General features: G+C 35.7%; 1 pseudogene; it reads right to left on the bottom strand.

The window, feature by feature from the left end:
• Positions 1-12,187: 12,187 nt before the first annotated feature.
• On the bottom strand, positions 12,188-15,460 carry LOC146138323 (pantothenate kinase 3-like; annotated as a pseudogene).
• Positions 15,461-21,534: the final 6,074 nt, after the last annotated feature.

The raw sequence follows: 21,534 nt of genomic DNA, 5'->3' as shown, positions 1-21,534 counted from the left end.
ATATCTCTCTTAGGGTTTTTTTGAAAAACAGATTTGTTCCTGTAAAAGAAATGTTGTATGCGGACTACAAAGATCCCCTAACAGAAGAGTGTATTTTTAAAGATGTGCAACCACCTCATACTGGATCGGTGCTTACATTTAAAGAAATGAGACAAATCGTTTAACTAATAGCAATGACTTCAAACAAACAAAGTTGAATTAGACCTTTGGATACCCAAACTCAAAAGTATAGTTGTAATATAGAGAGGGGCCGAAACCCCAGTTTTGAAAGCCATATTGTTTTTTTCACAAATATACGGTAGGCCTGGTATGGCTTCTACGTTTTTCTAATTGCTTATAACATTTTTGTGATAAAACATATGTGTGATTATTTTTGCTTTAGTAAATAGGCAATTCCTTTGTCTAAAAATAATAGGAATATGCGGTTTCTTTTAATATGAGATGTGTCAAAAACAACTGAACTGAAAATCACTCAAATATCCGATGTTACCCGGATACATCGGGGAACAACTTGCTTGCGACGTAAAACACTTCTGTTTGTCTACCAAAATACCAAATCAGAAACGAAATTTACAAATAGCCACTAATTTCAGACATGTACCGGTTGATTTATCTCACGTTGGGGTAGTCGAAAATGACAGGCGCTGTCCAGGCTATACAGGATGTTCACTAACCCATATATCTATCAATTAAATTAGACGTAATTTAATTCTCCTCAAATCGGACTTCTGGTTTATGCTTGGGTTGTAAAGTATGTTAACCGCTTTTAGCCATGAATTGCTTTATCGTAGTAATTGTTTTGTGAAAGGAAGTAATAGAATTGTTTGCAATTGTACGTTCGAGTAGTTTTTCTTAGTTAGGCCTATAGGCTAAATCTTATATTTTATGACGGAATAGGTTGGATTGTAACAAATTCGAAAGGAAGCTACATTTTACACGTTTTTAAACTAATTAAATATGATGGTGAAACATTTGATAACATTAAACCATGAGGGTATTTGGCTGTAAATTCCAATACGGCAATTACTACACAATTCATCATCTTCGATTGCGTGGTTTAATAAATGCTATCTTATTGCGCAGCGTGTTGTTTTGGAAAATTATTGGGACATCTCAATTGCAAAATAAAATAAACTGGCCAACCATAGAATCACATATTAAAATATTTTGAAAAATTTTCCAGATAATATTTTAAAGAAAATGTTCAAATATAGCCAATATATTTAACACCATTCGGCAATCTTAAATTTTAATGGTGTTTTGCCTGTACCGTACTGTTGAGTCATTCTGTCACGTCATTAGGTTTAACAATTTAGCGAAGTATTAATATATAATTTAATGTTAGATTAGGTCGGAAATCAAGAACGTTTTGAGGAAAGAATGATCTTTAAAATAGGAACAAATTATTTAAGACACAGAGATTTGTAGACATTGAACAAAACCTAGAAAAGATTACAACGGTGTTAAGATAAAATGTCCTATTTTACTCATTCGAACTGTTTTGGCATTTTATTGATATGCATCATTTTGGTCGCTTTTTTTGCGAAACACAAAAGCATAGCTGTGGTAAGCCTAGTGGATCGCATAAGAAACATAACACTTTGATACATATATTTGAAATTTAGGGTTATTTCTCTATGGAATATTTGGGTAAATAAATAAGATATTACATATAAGAAATATGAAAAAGTCGAAAAATAAATGAAGGGTGTATATTAAATCCAGGACACTTGAAAGTGTTTGTGATGATGTTACTAAAGGCTTGTTCGTTATATATGTATTTTTTCTAATTAAGCATTAGCAAAATGATATCGAAAAAGTTGCTGGGAGTAGGCAACCAAAGAAGATTTGGCAAAAGCTCTCCTGGTAACCATCACTAACATCGCTGGAGACATGGTCAGGGATTGTGTTTTGCGCGAGGCGAGTATACTTGTGGTTCGATTATTTCAGTTACTCCAATTTACCGTGTAGCGAGCTATGACAACTATTATTCTCATAAACTTCTACAACGTTTAATTATACCTATAATTTCGACAAATAACTTATGTTTGAATGGTTTGTTTTCAGCGCGTACGGACGGTTGTGTTTGTTGGAAGCTTTCTTCGTGGCAACCCAATATCAATGCGCCTGCTCGCCTGCAAAATGGACCAGTACGGCAGTAAGGCCGTTTTTATGGAACATCAGGGATATTTTGGCGCCTTAGGGGCACATGGTGGACTCCGTCTAATAGAAACAGAGATATTTAAACGCCACCACTAATGGATATATTGACCTTTCTGTTTAGTTCACTGGAAAGTTCATACGAACATTCGGATTTATTCAGGTATACTCGACTTGGCAAGTCACGACTATCACTAAGTATTTATTCCTGGAGAACCCGGAAAAGGATTTATCACCTTTCCCTGGCGCTTGTTTAACATAAATAAATCGGTCTAAACTTAAGTCGACATTTATTTCAGCATTTTCGTTTGGCTTGTTTATATTTTATTAAATTAAAGGACAAACCTTTTTGTATAATTTTTGCTTATCACTATATTGACTTACGTCTATTAGATGCACCTTTATTATAGGAATCAGTCGGCGCTGTCCAGGCTATACAGGATGTTCACTAACCCATATACCTATCAATTTAATTAGACGTAATTTAATTTTCCTTAAATCAGACTTCTGGTTTTTCCTTGCGTTGGAAAGTGTGATAACCGTTTTTATCTATGAATTGCTTTACCGTAGTAATTGTTTTGTGAAAGGAAGTAATAAAATTGTTTGCAATTGTTCGCTCGAGGAGTCTTTCTTATGTAGACTAGATCTTATATTGGCTAGATCTTATATTTTATGGCGGAATAGGTTGGATCGTAACAAATTCTAAATGAAGCAACTTTTCATACGTTTTCAAACTAATTGAAGATACAGGTGAAACATTTGATAACATTATACCAGAGGGTATTTGTCTGCAAATTTCAACAAGGCTATTACTACAATCCATAAATTTCAATTGCGTGGTTTAACAAATGCTATCTTATTGCGCAGCGTGTTGTTTTGGAAAATTATTGGGACATCCCAATTGCAAAATAAAATAAACTGGCCAACCATAGAATCACATATTAAAATATTTTGATAAATTTTGTAGATATTATTTTAAAGAAAATGATCAAATATAGCCAATATATTTAACACCATTCGGCAATCTTAAATTTAATTACCTACTTAATTGCCTGTACTGACTTAGCGAAGAATATGTATATATGTAATGTCATATTAAGTCGGGAAACAAGGACGCTTTGGGGAAGAACGACCCTACAAATAGTACTAAATTATGTAAGAAGACGATTATATGCAAGCTAAGCAAATACTAAGATCACGTTAATAGCGTTTTAGACTTTTGCAATGACAAGAATTTGTAAAGGATGCATACGGTGTGGCTATTTTAATTGGCAGCGATTTTACACCTATTAACCTATGTTGCGAACGCACCCCTCTACTGTCGTATTGTCCGTTCTGATTACGTCACTCGTTAGTACGTCATATTACGAAAACACATATAGCTTTTTAAGAAAAAAAAAAAACGAAAGACAAATAAGTAAAGCCCCCCTAACGGATCGGCAATGAGGCTTAATAAAGAATGTCAACGCCAAATAGGTCAAGTAAATTGGCACCATCTTGAAAAGAAGTTCCGATACGAACTTATATCATCATGAGGTAATGTGAATGAAATATATCCAAACTTCACTTGTAAAATGTGGAACACAATTATATTTTTCCGACACATTAGCTGACGATGATACAAGATTCCGTGAGAACTTTGTTTTGTTGCTTATCATCTTTTCCTGTTCTTGCAACATTAGCCTCTTTACCAGCACGAGGTCATGAAGTTTTTTGCTCTATGGCAGCATTATACAGAAAGAACCTCTGCTTGTAACAACTGGACAACCTTGCGGGACTCGTAGCGCAAATGGGCTGGGGGTGATGGTCCCCCTGGCCTGGGAAATCCCTTGACTGTCCCATAACTTGTGCACAAAAAACTTGCGCATGAATCTAACCACCTGACTGGACATTTAAGGTGGAGGTGGGCGGCATTTGTTAGACACATGGATTAAACAAAAAATTAAAAAAATGCTAGTTTATTCATTTCATTGAGATCGTACAATGGGCGTCGTAGACCGTGGATTTGTTCGAGAAGTAACAGTGTTCCTAACACTTATCGCTTGAAAGGACGTGGTTAGAAATGTTGCGATCTGGCAATAGCTGCACTCCTAATATATCCAAATAAGTAAACAAAACTTATCGAAATTTTATATTTATAACTCTTATTTACACCGTGTTCACTAAACAGGCACAAAGTTTTGAATGGAGGATGGTTAGTAACATTGGAAAACAGCCAATACTTAATAACAGTATAAACATTGGGAAAGTCCGATAACATCGAATTAAAGTCGATACCCGAAGTAAAAGTACCAGTATCTGCCAAGGTTAAGGTGGTATCGTGTCAAGCCAATACAAATGTATATTTGCGTTTTACAAATGGTCTGCGAATTCACGCTCGTAATATTTTTAGAAGTTGTACATAAAAAACAATTTTCCGGAAACCCAAGTCAATTTTCATTGTATTTCGGAGTCAGTGCATTACGAATAGTCCGACACTGTTGTCAGATGTAACCGTGCGTTTTTCATATCCTGTTAACGCCAGAAATCCTTTTACGGTGTTATGTCCCTTCTATTAGAACCTCAATCAAGCATCAATAATAGGAAACTGTAATTCCAAGTATAGGAGGTAAATTAAATAGTTCCGTTTGATCAGAAACGACTGGCGCCTGTGTGATGTAAATAGGAAATGTCAGGATTATATTTAAACAACATGTAAAAATATTTGTTGGGTTTTCATATTTATAAGAACTGTAGCAGATGTAACCTACTTTAGAGGACCTTACCCTTACAATTTTCCAAGTTAAAATTAGCTGTTGGAAATGTAACTAAACAAATTCTACGTGAAATACGTAGAACTTTTATTAGAAAAGAAGTCATTAACTTAGCATAATACGTTTAAAGGGAAGAACTTTTAGCAATAGTTTGAAGTGTTAAAGAAAATTATATTTATAATAGCCTAATACGAATTTTTAATTATTAAGCTAAGTTTAATCTGTTTTTATACTTTGTACTTTGTATACATCGCCCAAAAAGATAATGATGCATAGTCTATAATAGGGTTATAAACAATACCCCGTACTGCTTTTGCAAAGTGATAATATATATTTTAAAAAAACACAAATGTTTTTTCCAAAATTACAAAAAGTTTTCCGGCAAACTTGAGAATTTTTCTATACACTGCTAAGTAGGGATCTCCTTTTCTTGATATTTTATTCCGATATCGATACCCGATATTTTTAAGGAAAAGTATAGCGACCGATCCGGTGCTAATATCGATACCACTCTATAGTATCGGCCGAGTACCGATACAACCATTTGGAATCGGGCATCGGCTACGATCTGATTATATTGGAAATCCCTACTAAAAAGCCATGGCATCTAGAATGAGAATCACTGGCATAACTTGAAACAAAAACTTCCTCTAATATTTTTTAATACCTTATCTTTCTTTTTAATTTGTATTATTTAAATAAACTCCATGTGCGATGTTGGTGGCAAATCCTACACATTTAAAATGTTTTCACTTTTTTCAGGCGGATTATATGAAACTTTTAACCGTCGTATTATCCAATGGAAACTTACCATGGCACAACAAACTCTACTTTCAACGTTGTACTTCGTGAACTTGTTTTGAATTTTACAATATTAACAGCGTTTTATTGCTTAACATTGCTGTGGATTCTACAAAAAATACTTGAGCGGCTGTTTTTACAATTGCCACCAGGACCGATTGGCTTTCCCATAATAGGCATTCTTCCGTTTCTTCAAAGAAATGCCGAAAAAAGTTTTGAACGTTGGGGCAAAAAGTATGGGCCTGTTATCAGTGTTCAATTGGGATGGAACAAATGCGTCATACTCAACAGTTACGATGCTATACACCAGGCATTTGTTGCTCAAGGTGGTCAGTTTTTAAATCGGCCGCAGTCATTTTTTAACAAGTTTGTGTCTTGGAATGGGCACGGTATAATAATTTCAGACGTCGGCGAGAAATGGAAAACTCAAAGAAAGTTTGCGCAGAGAGCTTTAGCTAACAACATTGAACAGAGAATCTTAGATGAATCTGAAGATCTCGTTGATTTCTTAAAGAAACTTGTCGGTAAGCCGACTGATCTAAAAAGTGAGTTTGGAAAACCTGCTTTTAATGTAGTGCGTCAAATGGCTTTATATGACTAATACGAATCGTTAGAAATCAAACAGTATTGTGATTTCCTATTCGGCATGGTAAACAATAACGCTTCATTCCTCCAGTGAACTCTGCTTGGCGAGAAATAGAACAAACCAGAAATCGACACTTCGCAATGTTTCTTAAAAGTATAGAGTCACACGAATCGACACTAGATTACGACCACCCAAGGGATTTTATCGACATGTGTATTGTTAAAAGGAGGATGCGCAACTCGGCCTTCAGTAAAACGCAACTATGTAACGACAAATGATCTTCTAGTTTCCGGCACAGAAACAAGTACCACATCATTGACTTGGGTATTCCGATATCTAATTTTGAATCCTGAAATGCAGAACAGGATACACAACGAGATAGAATCACAAATCGGCACCGATGGCAAAATAAACGCGGATCTCAAACTCCACTACACAAGAGCATTTATAGAGGAAATATATCGTGTTCGTCCAGTTGTGCCACTGGGCCTTCCACGACGCACGAGCGGAAAAGTAAAATTCATGAAGTATAAAATCCCTAAAAAAACTCAAGTTCTTGCCAACATATGGGCCGCGCATCACGATCCCAATGTGTGGAACAACCCGCACAATTTCGATCCTGAAAGACACCTTGACAGCAACGGGGTGTTTCGGAAGTCTGGAAGAATCCTACACTTTTCTATTGGACCTCGTAACTGTATGGGCGAAAAGGTGGCTCGGACCGAAGTGTTCATTTTCGTTGTGTCAATTTTAAGGAGATTTACGGTCAGTCCAAATCCCGATCACACGTTGCCTTGCATGGATGGTCAGTTTGGCATAACCTTGGAGCCGAAAGAATACTCAATGATTTTACATGATAAATAGTGTATTTTAATCTTCGATTCAAATAGCTGGGTTTTTTTTTTCAGTGTATCTAAATATATGTGATAGGCTACTGATGATTGTGCAATTTTAATAGATTTTTGTAACGTAAAGCCTATACCTTGATGACAAAAAGTTATGGCTTACCCGCACTGCTAACTTTTGCAATATTTTAAATCAGGGGTTCGCTCAGAGAACCATTCTAACGTGTGTACCAGATGTGGAAAACCTTTTCACCGACTAACCAAGGCAGAATATGTAGCCGGGGTTAAACCACGGATCAATATTTGTTTCATCAACATTTACTTTATGCAACGTAGACTGTTATGGAAGTGGTTAGGTTTGTGCACGTTTTAGTTTTACAAGTTGATTTAAACACGGTTTTAAAGTGTGTGCCCATAGTTTTTCTATTGTACGATGAAATATGGATTGTTTACTCAAATAAATTTGTTTAAAACTCTTTGGTTAGCCAAAGCATAACGAAAAAAATTGTAGTTTGTAGTTTGTTCGACCACTGATCGCAATGACCTTTCGCAGTAACAGTCAAACACATAGAAAATTAAAAACTTAAAAAAGTGACGAGAAAACAAAGCAGTTAAAACCGAAAAAATTCATATGAAAGGGTCGATGAAACCCCAGTTGCAAAGCCTACAGCATCAAAGGCTAAAATTTACAGAAGCAAAAAACGCGTATTTCTATCAATAAAGTCGCTGATAAACTTTATTAAAAAATGAAGTAATACAATATCTGGATTTTCGGTTTTAACTGCTTCGTTTTCTTGTCACTTTTTTAAGTTTTTTCATTTTTTATGTTTGACTATGTGCCATTTCCAACACAAATAGTCTACGGATTAGTAGCGTTGTAAACATGTCGTTTCAAGTCATTTTAAAAAGTTCAAGTCAAGTATTTTGCAAAAACAACCTGCCTAGTCCCAGTCCAAGTCATCGGTTGCCAAGTCAAGTCATTATGAGAGTAAAAGTCATTTTCAAGTCATATTATTGACATAAAAGTAAACTGTTTTATTAAAATTGGTAAACTCGTTCGATTATAAGCGACATTTTAACTAAAATATAGCACAAACGCAATATGCAGCAATACAAGTGTTTAATGTGCAAAACTTGACATGAATTTTAACGAAAAACACTTTAATTATTCCCAAGTTATTTGACAAAATGACTTAAGTCAAAGTCAAGTCATTTGACCAAAACACGTCAGTATTCTGATTATCTGGCCTTATAAATATATTAATGTTAAGGAAATTGTTATTTTAGAAAAAACGCATTCAAATATTTATTGTCACCCAATTTTTTATGTGGACTTTTTTGATATTGATTTTTTTATATTTTTTAAATTTTGTTTAATATTCTTTGTTTGAAACCTATTTTAATGAAGCAAAAGACAGCAGTTAGTCATGCATCAATAAATAATTATAAAAATCAACTGTTTTGTATGTGCTTTTCATTGATGATGTGCAGGCTTAGATTTATTTTTTCGCTATTATTACTCTCTATTTCCATGAAAACTGTACACTCACTTCTACCCTCTATTTCTATAAAACTGTTCACCTTCTCTAAACTGCGTCACTTTGTCTAGTTGCACTCAAAACAGTTTATTTGCTAACAAAACTATATACCCTTTATCTCTGGGTTGGTATGCAAAATAGAGTAATAAAACTCATCACAAATAGTTCAGCAAAACTCGAATTAAATTGGCCAAGTTTATGTATTTGTTTAATTAATCCAAAGCTATTACCAGATATTTTTTTAACGTATTTTATTACCACATCTGACATGCACACACACCACCAGACGCCTTGCAAGTTGCAACGGGGCAATATTTACCAAAAATGTAAACGACACGTGGTCAGCAAACACTGAGGTATGCATGTAATAAACTATGGGATAGCATTCCTGAAATATTAAAAAATCAAACTTAATTGGTTTCAAACGTTGGATGAAACAAACACTTTAACGAAAATACGCTACTTGAAACCAGGGCTGCGGAGTCGGAGTCGGACTCGATACTCGGGACTCGACGAAGTCGGTTTGTTTTGCCGGAGTCGGACTCGGGACTCTGGACTCGAGTAAGACCACGTAAAACTACCCGAGTCCCGAGTCCGACGTGCGCATGAGCGGTATTAAATTTTAAAACTGTTAACGCGGCAAAATGTAAGTTGTAAAAGTGTAATAGCAAATGGTGAAATATTTTTAAACCATGTAATGCGCGCGGGTGGATCAATTATGACATCAATATGAGTGGAATGCAAAAAATCCACCTTAATTTAGTTGCGTAAATGGTTAAAATACAGTGTAGACTCAGAGCTGGACTTGGGACTCGACAAAATCTTACATTTGGCTGGAGTCGGACTCGGGACTCGGGAGTCGGACTCGGGTTTGTTTTTTTGGCCGGAGTCGGACTTATTTTTTTTTTAACCGACTCCGCAGCCCTGCTTGAAACTAACCTGTGTTTCATGTAATATTGTGTATGCAAACACGTGACATCGTTTGTTACCAACTTGATTGCACGAGGCTGTCTTTGGTCTCTTCGGATTGACAGCCGCTTTCAGCTCAACTGACCCTTTCCATCAGAAACTTAATATATTAAATTACCTGCCTGATTGCCTGAAACGTGTTTTCCTACCTTGTGACTATTTCGCTGTTGCGCATTGTGGTTTAGGTAATTCGTATAACGTTTGGTTGTTCATTGTTTCATTTTTCGCCAATTAAATCCCGATATTTAGTAAAATAAATCACACAACCGGCAATTTAATCACCAGGAAACTTTTTATTTGATGTACTTCAATCACATAAAAAATATTTCTACACTGCCTTGCAGTGTTCCCTCTAAGAAAATTTTCTACTGCGCAAATATTTTTTGAAGTGCGCAAGAATATTTTAAGGCTGCGTTGGCAGGGGCTCACGGCAGATCAATGTTTTTTGTATTGGGGCGAGGAGTAAAACTTTTAAAGATAACGTCACAAAGCGTGACGACATGAAACAAGGATATGGAAAACAATGCGATTGCGCGAAAAAAAAATCGAAAATTTGGGTTAAATTGACAAAATGTTTAATTTTACAAATATAATGCGTGATGCCTTTCGCGCACAATAAAAAATCATCAACTATCCGCTCATTTGCATTTATCAAGATGATTTTGTCACTTTGTGAAGGCGCCATTATTGACCCCGCAGCTGTATCTGCACCTAAATCGTGTAAAAACTGTAATTGTGGTAATAAATTTACTTCCTTAAAATAAATTTCGGTATCATGACCCCGAATTATCAAACACTCCACTGCTATGTTCGATCTCTCGATTTTCCTGAGTAGACATTTAATTCTACGTGAGATAAAAAAACATACACAGCATGGAAGATAAAACTGATTAGACAAAGTAATTTATTACGTCACAATCGTCAATGCGAATTTGAGTTATTTACTTTTCGCTACAAACATCAATGAAAAAATGGCCAATGCGAAATGCTCAAACTTTGTGGCAAAAAAGTGAAAATTTTGGGTTTTAGTTTGAGAATGATTTAAGTGCGCAAACGCAAATTTTACTGCGCAATTTGTCTGATGTGGCTGCGCAATTGCGCAGTTGCGCACCTTAGAGGAAACACTGCTGCCTTGTTAGCGCTTTCCAAAATCACAGCAACATCCCGAAACCCCGATTAAGTTAATTTTTTTTAGTTAAAGAACACCTAAAACATGAAACGGCTGGCTAGTGGTGTAGCCAGCCGAAAATTTTTGGGTGGGGGGGACAAAAAGTTTGAACTTTTTTGTTTAGCTTTTGTCATTGTATAAACTGCCGCAACGAATACAAATAACAATGCTAACAAACCGTTTTGAGCGGCAACTGACTTAGTGTTAACACAATACTCAAAAACCATTCAAAGAGTAAAAACTTTTGTAAAAGTAGTAAAACTACAATAATGTATAACAAACGTAGTAATAACTACGTCGTTTGTGACGTAACAGTGCATGACAATTGAAGGTGTGGCATGCCTGTAATCGTCTGTCGTGGTTATGTTCATAGATGCAGCAAAACAAATTACAAGGGCAATTATTGTTTTTTAAAACAGGGAAATTTTAAACTCGAAAAAATGCTTCAAGTCTTCCTGACCATTGTGACGTAATATTCCTATTGTGCTGTATCATCGTGCAACCAGTTGACCTGTAGCAATCTGTTGTTTTGACGTGACTTGGTGACAAGGCTTGGCGGCAGGTTGGCGAGTTTTTTCTACATAAACGACGTTAAACGAAACATTTAAAGTTTTCGCTGTACCAGCCGTAGTTTTGCTACCACATTTATGGATTGTAGTACTAGCCTTGTTGAAATTTGCAGACAAATACCCTCTGGTATAATGTTATCAAATGTTTCACCTGTATCTTCAATTAGTTTAAAAACGTATAAAAAGTTGCTTCATTTAGAATTTGTTACAATCCCACTTATTCCGCCATAAAATATAAGACTTAGCCTATAGGCCTACATAAGAAAGACTCCTCGAGCGAACAATTGCATACAATTTTATTACTTCCTTTCACAAAACAATTGCTACGGTAAAGCAATTCATAGATAAAAGCGGTCAACATACTTTACAACGCATGCAAAAACCAGAAGTCTGATTTAAGGAAAATTAAATTACAAAAAATTAAATTGATAGGTATATGGGTTAGTGAACATCCTGTATAGCCTGGACAGCGCCGACTGTTTCCTATAATAAAGGTGCATCTAATAGACGTAAGTCAATATAGTGATAAGCAAAAATTATACAAAAAGGTTTGTCCTTTAATTTAAAAAATATATAAACAAGCCAAACGAAAATGCTGAAATAAATGTCGACTTAAGTTTAGACCGATTTATTTATGTTAAACAAGCGCCAGGAAAGGTGATAAATCCTTTTCCGAGTTCTCCTTGAATAAATACGCGATAGTGATACTCGTGACTTACCAAGTCGAGTTATACCTGAAAAAATCCGAATGTTCTGGTGAACTTTAAAGTAAAATAAACAGAAATGTCAATATATACATTAGTGGTGGATTCTAAATATCACTGTTTCTATTAGACGGAGTCCACCATGTGCCCCTAAGGCGCCAAAATATCCCTGATGTTCCATAAAAACGGCCTTACTGCCGTACTGGTCCATTTTGCAGGCGAGCAGGCGCATTGATATTGGGTTACCACGAAGAAAGTTTCCAACAAACACAACCGTCCGTACGCACTAAAAACAAACCATTCAAACATAAGTTATTTGTCGAAATGATAGGTATAATTAAACGTTGTAGAAGTTTATGAGAATAATGGTTGTCATAGCTCGCTACACGGTAAACTGGAGTAACTAAAATAATCGAATCACAAGTATACTCGCCTCGCGCAAAACACAATCCCTGACCATGTCTCCAGTGATGTTAGTGATGGTTACCAGGAGAGCTTTTGCCAAATCTTCTTTGGTTGCCTGCTCCCGGCACTTTTCGATATCATTTTGCCGAAGCTTAATTACAAAAAAACACATACGAACAAGCCTTTAGCGACATCTCACAAACACACTTTGAAGTGTCCTGTGTTTTATGTACACCCTTCGTTGATGTGTCAACTTTGTCATTTTTAGTTAAAATATTATATTAAATTACCTAAATATATCATAGCGAGATACTCTAAATTTGTAATTGATGTACAAAAGTGTTATGATTGTTATGCATTAGAAGGCTTACCCAAGCTGTAGTTTGTGTTTTGAGAAAAACGACCGAAATAATGCATAGGCTACCTATGAAGTGCCAAAAAAATTAGAATCAGTGATAAACCTTAGTCACAAACTTGCCATTTAAACCAAAAAAACGCAAAAAATAATTGAAAAAAATTGACGCAGAGAGCGGTTAGGCTAACACCGAGTGGATATAGGAAAGATTGAAATTTCATTTGGGCATATTTTCAACCTATATATTTTAATCCAACTCAGATTTGAAAAAAATGTTCGAGGTAATCCCTTGAAAATGTCTTATTTATTACAGATGAACCGCATTCAACTGTTAAAGAATAGTTTCACTGACAGGAAACTGATAGAGCATTGTTTCTTAACCTTTTCTAGTTGGGGCGCACCTAGATAAGTATAAAAACATGGCGGCGCACCTTGTGAGCGCGAATTTTTTTAGGTTTACCGGTATTTCTCTTAAATTGCATGCAATTTGTTTTTATCATATAGGTTTTATAGTTGCATATCTTTAAAGGGACCCAGCCTTTAAGACTAAAAACGTTATTTTGTCCTTTTAAGTCTTATTCCGATTAATTTTGGACTTAAATTTCGACATGTTTAGGTCTTATCTAGACTATTTTAGATCTTATTCTGTCGTGGTTATTACTGCGAATTTGACGTTATTTTGTCGGTGGTCTTATAGGCCTACTATGGTAGCTTATTATAGATTAATTATCCGATATAAATATTGTTGCTTTGTAGGTCTCATTGTGTTTCTACTTGAAACGCTTGTGGAATTAATGAGCTAAGCCAAATAGGAAAGTAAAAATAGATATTTCATATAATAAGACCTACAATTTTTTCATTTGCTCGCGGCGCACCTGGCAGCCTTCTATGGCGCACCAGTTGAGAAACGCTGTAATAGAGTGTTACCAAAATTTTCATGGGCGACCGAAATGAGATTTGTTTTGGAATGTAATTAACAGAAGAATACAAAGAAAGCACTTTAACTGGCCATATATAACCTGTTTACCTGGACGCCACAACCCATCCGGGCACGCCTAATTGGGAATAACCAGCGAATCCGTAAATGTCTGACATGAGTTTATCGATTTTGCTGCTTTCTCCACGAGATGCCAACTCCATTGCTTCCTCAAAAGTCTCACATCCGACCAGAAGACAGCAGATGCCCAGAAAAGTTCCCCCACCGACACACGTTCCTTTTAAGACATATATAATATCATCAAGCCTATAGGTCTCCATTAGGGTCGTATAGGTCATTCACTGTTGAAATCCTTTGTATTTGGTTCTATTCAATGTCTAAAAATCTCTGTAATTACTTGCCTGAAATCAGTGACTGTTGATCGGGTGACTTCAAAAGCGAAATTGAAACACCACTGCCCATGTTAACAACAATATAAGGGTAAGGGTTTCTGAAATCGAAGGGCTCTTTGACGATTGGTGCATCCACCCGAAGGTTTTGTATCGAGAAAGCCTCACCATGGCCACTGACTTCGCTATTGTTTAAGAATTAAATACCTAAAGACATGCATGATTTAGGACTTAGGCCTATTTGCATAACAGATATTTTATACTTATTTTAGTAAGTTTTGACATACATTAGCTTTATAATTATGGTTCTGGCATATAACCAACTTTATTTGAACGCCTTTAAAATGTTTAAAACACTATGTAAAAGTCAAACGGTAATGAAAGGTGTATGTTTTGTATCTACCATGTAATAGACATTGCATTTCATCCAAATTATTAAACCCAATGTTGGCCTCTTCGAAGATCTCTTTGAATTTAAAGCCACTCCCTCCGGTTGCATTAATAGATTTTATAGTCTTCGTTTTTCCAGCGTCATTTGCCAACATTTCCATTCTTTCCAGCGAAAATTGAATAAAGTGCATGTTTCCGATATAATTGTTTATTTTGACGTTCTTTAAAAACAAAAAGGTAGAAGTGTGTCTAAATGTTTGCAAGGGTAGAAGTTTAAGACGGTATAGCATATTATTTTTTCAAAAAAAACAATAGTGCGAGCGAAATTTTGATATTGCAAACATATAAGCCCTAAAAAGTTAGTGCAACCCCAAATGCGCACAAATTTCATCAGGTTCTCCTTTTTGAGAAAATGCGTACACACAGCAAAATAGTGGATGAGAGTTTGCCGTTTTACACACAATTTTCTAAGATTTCGTTTTAGTTTTTTTTTTTTAGTTTTTTTGTGTTGCTTACTAATTTTGCGGTATCCTGTATGTAGAAGCTGCTTCATGCCTTAAAACCTATATGGCCCTGTGAAAATAGGTCGCAATTAACATCTTACCTTTAGTTCAAGGTGAGAATCTTTCACTCCAATTGATCCGACAGTTTTCTCCGAAGTTAAACTGTCCAGGATGGTTTTCAGCGAGTCATTTTCGACTTTCTCCTTGTCAGATGTTCCGTAGGCTCAAAATAAACGAGTTTTGCCAGACTACCGCCAATATCGATTCCAAGCCAAGGAAAGGAAAAACTCTTTTCAGTCCCTTTTGTTAAGCTCTTGTTGATAGGTAACGGATAAATACTACTTGGAACTTTAGTGATGGGCGCATCGTTTGAGCTTGGATTTGACATTGTTAATAGCGGTTATCTCAAAAAGTTAGGCTACTATTTTATAATTCAGCTTGTACAAATCTGTCGCGTTGGTAAAAAACGGAAGGTAGTTTAACAATAAAGGTAATGTCAACGCTTGCAAAACTAAACAACTTACATTTTTAATTTATTTGTTTTCTTGTTGACAAAAAACGCTAAGCAGACCAAATGCTCCTCGTAAACCTGGTTTCATTTTTGGTATTTGTATAAAAAAGTGAAATAATTCTCTGCCTTTAAATCTCGTTTTAGAATATCATTGAACCACAGTCAGCACAACTACATAACAATTTATTATCTTCCTAATTTGCTTTCTTATATAGATCAGACTGTCTTATCATCACTCAAAATATATTACAGTCGTAATTTGCTTGATCGAGACATGGTTTAAGGGTGGCACCTGTTTTTAGATATACTATGAACATATATAAACTGCTGCTACCATCGGTCATAGTAATATTGGTGAAGAATTACAATTACCGTAAGGAGCTGTTTTTTTTATTAATAATACTATGAACATGATCCTGTTTAATGTCTGATAGAACTAATGTATTTTTGATATATAAAAATTGTCTACCACGTTAGTATATCTTCAGTTTTCTTATTTTATTTGTTTCAACAGACACCACGCGGTCAGACCTCTTTAGTCCCGCATATAGGTGTCTTAATTAATTGTGCGGAACAAATCATCCAGCGCTTTTGAAGAATTTTGACTCCGGCTTTTTACGCAAGATTTCGACAAACCTTTGACACAAAAAAATCTCGTTGTCACTTTCTGCACGCATTTCTTGAAGTAATGTGCATCTCAGAAAATGATTGTATTTTGCATTATGACATTTGCAAAAATTACAAGAAGTATACAATTTATTTGAATAAACGCTTCTGTGAAACTGATTTGGGACTATTAGTGAAACAAAATTAAGGATCGAACCCAGCTTAAAAGATCCGTCGTGATAGTCAATTTTATATGAGATTAGAATTAACTAAAATATCTCATTAAATTAAAAACTAAGGTAAACAACTACCGCTCAGCGAGTTAATTAATGTTTTTATGTTAATCATGTTGGTATGTAGTACAAATACAATGACAGGCCCAAGTCTTGGGAATCGTGGCCGACGAAGTTAATTCTTACTTGCTTTGGCAAGCACTTACATTACCTCTGTTTTTTTTCTAATAATACATACGATGATGGAATTTCTTGTGTCGGGATATTACAATATTAGATTAACTGCCGCTGGAAACATTTTACATGTAAAAAAGATCCACCTTAAAATAGTAGCTTTTTTAAGTTTAAATTACAGTCGTAATTAGCTTGATCCGGACAAGAGATAAATGTGGCAGCTGTTTTTGAAAACATAGAAAAAAGATAATAAATCACGTTTCTTTACAAAACACAACTAAAAAAAAACTTTTCAAAGTGCATAACGACCCTATGTTTACTAAATAATGAGTGGTGTGCTGAATACGGTTAACTGCATTTAGGTTTTGTATCGCGAAGGCGTGAACCCCGTTGTTCAGCGATTTCTGCTCATTTAAATCTATGATTGGAGGTGAGCAAAGTTTTTTTACCAATCGAATCCCCCGCCAGACTTCTGTTGGTTGACAAACAGCTGGTCTGGACATAAACACGGCCGGCGTTCCGGCTCCGACCCGCCAAGCAATTTAATCCGTTCAGTGGCTTATTTTTCTTCAAACAGTTTTTTATTGGTATTGTCTACTACAAGTTGGCATCGCATCTTTAACTCGCATTTTACCAAAACACAATAAAATAGCCCGAGATGACGTCACAAAGTACCGTTAAAACGGACGCATGATCTTAGGATACCTGAAGTTCATCGTTCGACGTAGTGCACAATTATAAAACTAAAATCTTTCGTTAAATTCATATCTATGTTTGGGTGGCTTGGGGAAAAAATGGACATTATACCTGATAAAAAAAATAACAACAATTTATTATCAGTATGGCGTACCTGCAAAAAATCATTTCATCGGAACGTCGTTCCGGATTGTTTCAGCTTACTTTACCACTGTTGTGAAGTCAGTAAAGCCAAAATAAGCGCGACTTTCTAGATGTTTAGTTTAACATATTCATAGCCTATAATCTTACTAATGACTGATCCAAGCATGCCGCCCCAAACTCTATTTGTTGTCTCGCGAATCTCTTTTTTCTAGTAAGGTTTATTTCTAACCTTTTTCAAGTTCAGCTTTTATGACACATTTGTGCTCTCAACGTAATAACCTCAATCCAAACGTTATAATGTACGTTTACTAAAAACAGTTTCTTTAACCTTACTTGCTTTTTCGCGCCATAGTATGACGTCGGACTTCAGTCATAAGACAGAGATTAGAACAATACCAACGTCAGAATAAAACACAATTCGAAATTAGGTGAAAATAGGACTAATAATGGTATTCATACCGTCTAAATCAGAATAAGTCCTAGATCCGTCGGAATAAGACCTAAAACGTCAAAATCAGGGCTAAACAACACTTTAACTAACCCCAAACCCTACCACTAAGTACATCATTAATTCCCCTAATAATTTTAACACTAACCCATTTTCTAACCCCACTCACTACCCACCAATAACCCCCCAAAAATCCGGTACCAAAACAGCGGCGTCCTGACGGCGCCGGTCAGACTAGGGCGTCCAAACTTGGTCACCAAAACGGCCGATGCCAGACCGATGGCCCCCGATCGTCACATACCCTCTACCCACCGGTTCGGGCGTTATTTTGGCTATTTTTACCTTCTTCCGATCAATTTAGGCCTTATTCCGATGAATTTAGACCTTATTCCGACAAAGTTAGGTCTTATTCCGACAGATTTCGGACTTTTTTAGACGATCTTGATCTTATACTGTACTGGATATTACTGGTTACTGCGTATTTGGCTGCATTATGTCGTTGGTCTTAATAGTGTAGTTTTATAGATTTTCATGTTTAGGTTGTGTTGCTTTTTAGGTCTTGTTGTGTGTCCCTATGACGTCGTATTGTGTGTATATATAAGATTATATTTTTGACCCGGTACATTAAATATAAAACATCTTATGTTTCCCATGTGGCTAATTTTAAATAATTGCCCCCCCCCCCCCGCGCTGATTTTGGTAGCCCACGGTTAATATAATAAATTAATAATTTTTGCCGATACCATTACCCGACATGTTAGATAAGTTTCGCGAGTCGACACGATTTCAAATAATGTTAAACAAAGTAGGCCCAAAGTAAATGGACTTGAAACATTACACGGTAGTTTTTCAAGGTTATTAGGTCGAAATTTGCTTTAGCGTCCAGTTGTTGAACTAAAACAGTATTTTCCAACTTGGGATGCACCGCCACTTGTGGGCATTAAAGAGTTACAAGTGGCGAGTCTTTTCTTCAATAGAGGGTGCCTATCCCAGATTATCAAGGGCGTTTAAAAAAATAATTTCATTTTCCAAATTATACTATGTAATACACGTTATTGGCTATTTGTTTGTTTACTAAACGACACAAATATTTTATAAATTCTACTGTTTAAGCTTGTATAACGCGGTAGCCAACCAGTAAGACACCAAGAACTTTATTTCCCCATTAATTGTTTTTTTTTTTGCCAAGAACCATGATTAAGGCAAAGCTACATGTGGCTAGCGATTCACACTTGTCTAAGCCTGTAGCCCTGTGCAATATATTTTTCATGACTGATGCTCACTTATCTTAATATGTTGTTGCGTGGCCACTGCAATATCGTTTTATGAACTCGTAAAATTGCGCACTACAGCCCTTTTATATTAAAGTGTTGCTGTGTGCGGCATAGACAAGTAATTGAGGTGTGTGGTTACAAGTAAAATTTAGTATTTTTGTGCCACAAACAAAAGATCCGATCGTAAAATAGATAAATCAGAGAACCGTGTATTGATAATACTACACGCTGAAGTACTGTTACAGCTTTTTGTGTTACAATTGCATAAAAAGAGACAAAGCAATTATCAAAATACTTAGTACTAACTCCTTGCATTTCGGTTGCAAAAATGTCAAACTCTAGAAATTAACAATTAACAACAACTACAAAGGTGGCTATACGACTTAGGTATACTTGAACTTAAGACTTGTAAAACGTATACTTAAATTTCTACAGGATTCGTTTTAATTGCTGTAGTATTACCTTTAATTTTTTTACCTTGTTTTGTTAATTGAATTATAACCCATAATCATCATCAACACTAAATTACAGTCAAAATGTCCTAACACTTAAAAATAAGAATAACTTGTAAATCGTACTAAGATCTAAACCTGTCGGAATGAGACGTAAATAGCCAGAATAAGAACAACCTTACCCTGAACCCACCACTTACTTTATTACTAAGTGCCCTAATAATTTCAACCATAACCCAAGTTCTCACCCATTGCCCCCAACTCCAAGCAGGGACAAACAAGACAATGCCAAAATTAGGCGCCTAAATATTGATACTAATATGGCTAATGCCGACCGCTGGCGTCCAATCGTCCCATGCCCCTTCCTACGGTTTTAGGCGTTATTCATGTATTTTTAGATGTATTTCGATAATTTTAGGACTTAGTCCGACAGGTTTAGGTCGTATTCAGTCGGTATTAGATCTTGATCCGTCGTGGATGTTTTTGCGTATTTTGCTTTAGTATGTTGTTTTTATTAAGTTAATACAATATGGTAACATAGGTTATTCTGCTTGTCATATTGTTTGAATAACGTCACAAAGTTACAACATAACAGGACTTAAAACAACTAACCTTAAGAACCTGAGGTTATCGTTGTATGTCGTGTACAAATATGCAACCGAAATACTAGACTTAATACTTTTAAGAAGATGGTGGAACGCACTAGGAAAAAACAACATATTTTTAACGGAACGGCGTGCCTGCAAAAAATGTTTTACCGGTACACCGTTCCGGCTTGTTTTTGCCACTGGTTTAAACCATTTATCTTTTTATACTAATAACTTTGACTTGACATACTATAGCAATGACTTTGACATTTGGACTGGTACTTTCATTTAATAAGTGATGATTTCGACAGACGTGGGCTTTTTTTCTTGTTAAAAATGATTCGCTTTGGACATTTAGTAGTTTGTAAAGGACTTGATTGTGACCTGGGGACGAAAGTATTTAAATAGACTGGTTTAGAACACTGGAAAGTTCTGCATAAAAATAAACTAAGTTTTCAACCTATCAAAAATAGGACAGTTGTTTTAGGAATTCGGGGCTACTTAAAATAAACTTTTGGTTAGTGTTTACAACCATTTACAAACATGTGCGACATACGTTATGATATTATAGTTGTGTTTGCAATAATGATTTTCAACGTTATCAATTATTAAGTCCTAACGCTAGGATTAGACATTTTGAAAATAAGTCAATGTAGGCTGTCCTAATGAAATAAAGTTGTTAAAGTTTTACAGTATTTTAAAATAAGTCAATGCAGGCTGTCCTAATGAAATAAAGTAGGTAAACTTCTACACTATTTCTGCCTTTTAGTTTGCTTTGCAAATCCATGAAGGATTGCAGACTTCCGATATACGATCGTTTCTCCACACAATCGCGCCAGTCATGCTTTTTGCTGTAAACAAACGCCAGTGAAACAGGCCAATAAAAATCGTGTAAAACGAGCAGTTCCCTTTTGCACGCATCAGCGCTCACAGTCACGTGGCGCTCTCCAAATATGGTAAAGCGTGACAAATCCTTCAGTCACGTGGTTGCGTAGAAGAAAAAATGGCCAGCGCATTACGGCGACAACGACCTTCAGGACAGAGAACTCGCGTTGTCTAGCTTGATGGCGTGCTTGTAGTAAATAACATAAGCAGCAGTTGGCATTATTTGTAAACAAAGAAATGTGGTAACGAAGATTCGTTATATTGTGTCCTAGTGTACAATTTTTAGGTCAGCTGGCAGCTGTAACTAGTAAGTTTTAAGAGCTGTAAGATTGTAATTATTTATTGTCATGCACCTTTCATAGGGTGAATGTCCTGATACCCTACCCGCTCCGCGAAGTTTGTCGAAGTTTTTTTTCAAGTAGTTTAATAGGAAATAATAAATGAAAACTCAT

The sequence above is a fragment of the Ascidiella aspersa genome, chromosome 7 (genome assembly GCF_963924565.1).
Source record: "Ascidiella aspersa chromosome 7, kaAscAspe10.2, whole genome shotgun sequence".
NCBI lineage: Eukaryota > Metazoa > Chordata > Ascidiacea > Phlebobranchia > Ascidiidae > Ascidiella > Ascidiella aspersa.
The sequence above is the reverse complement of the archived record's forward strand: the minus strand, read 5'-3'. Positions and strand labels throughout refer to the sequence as shown.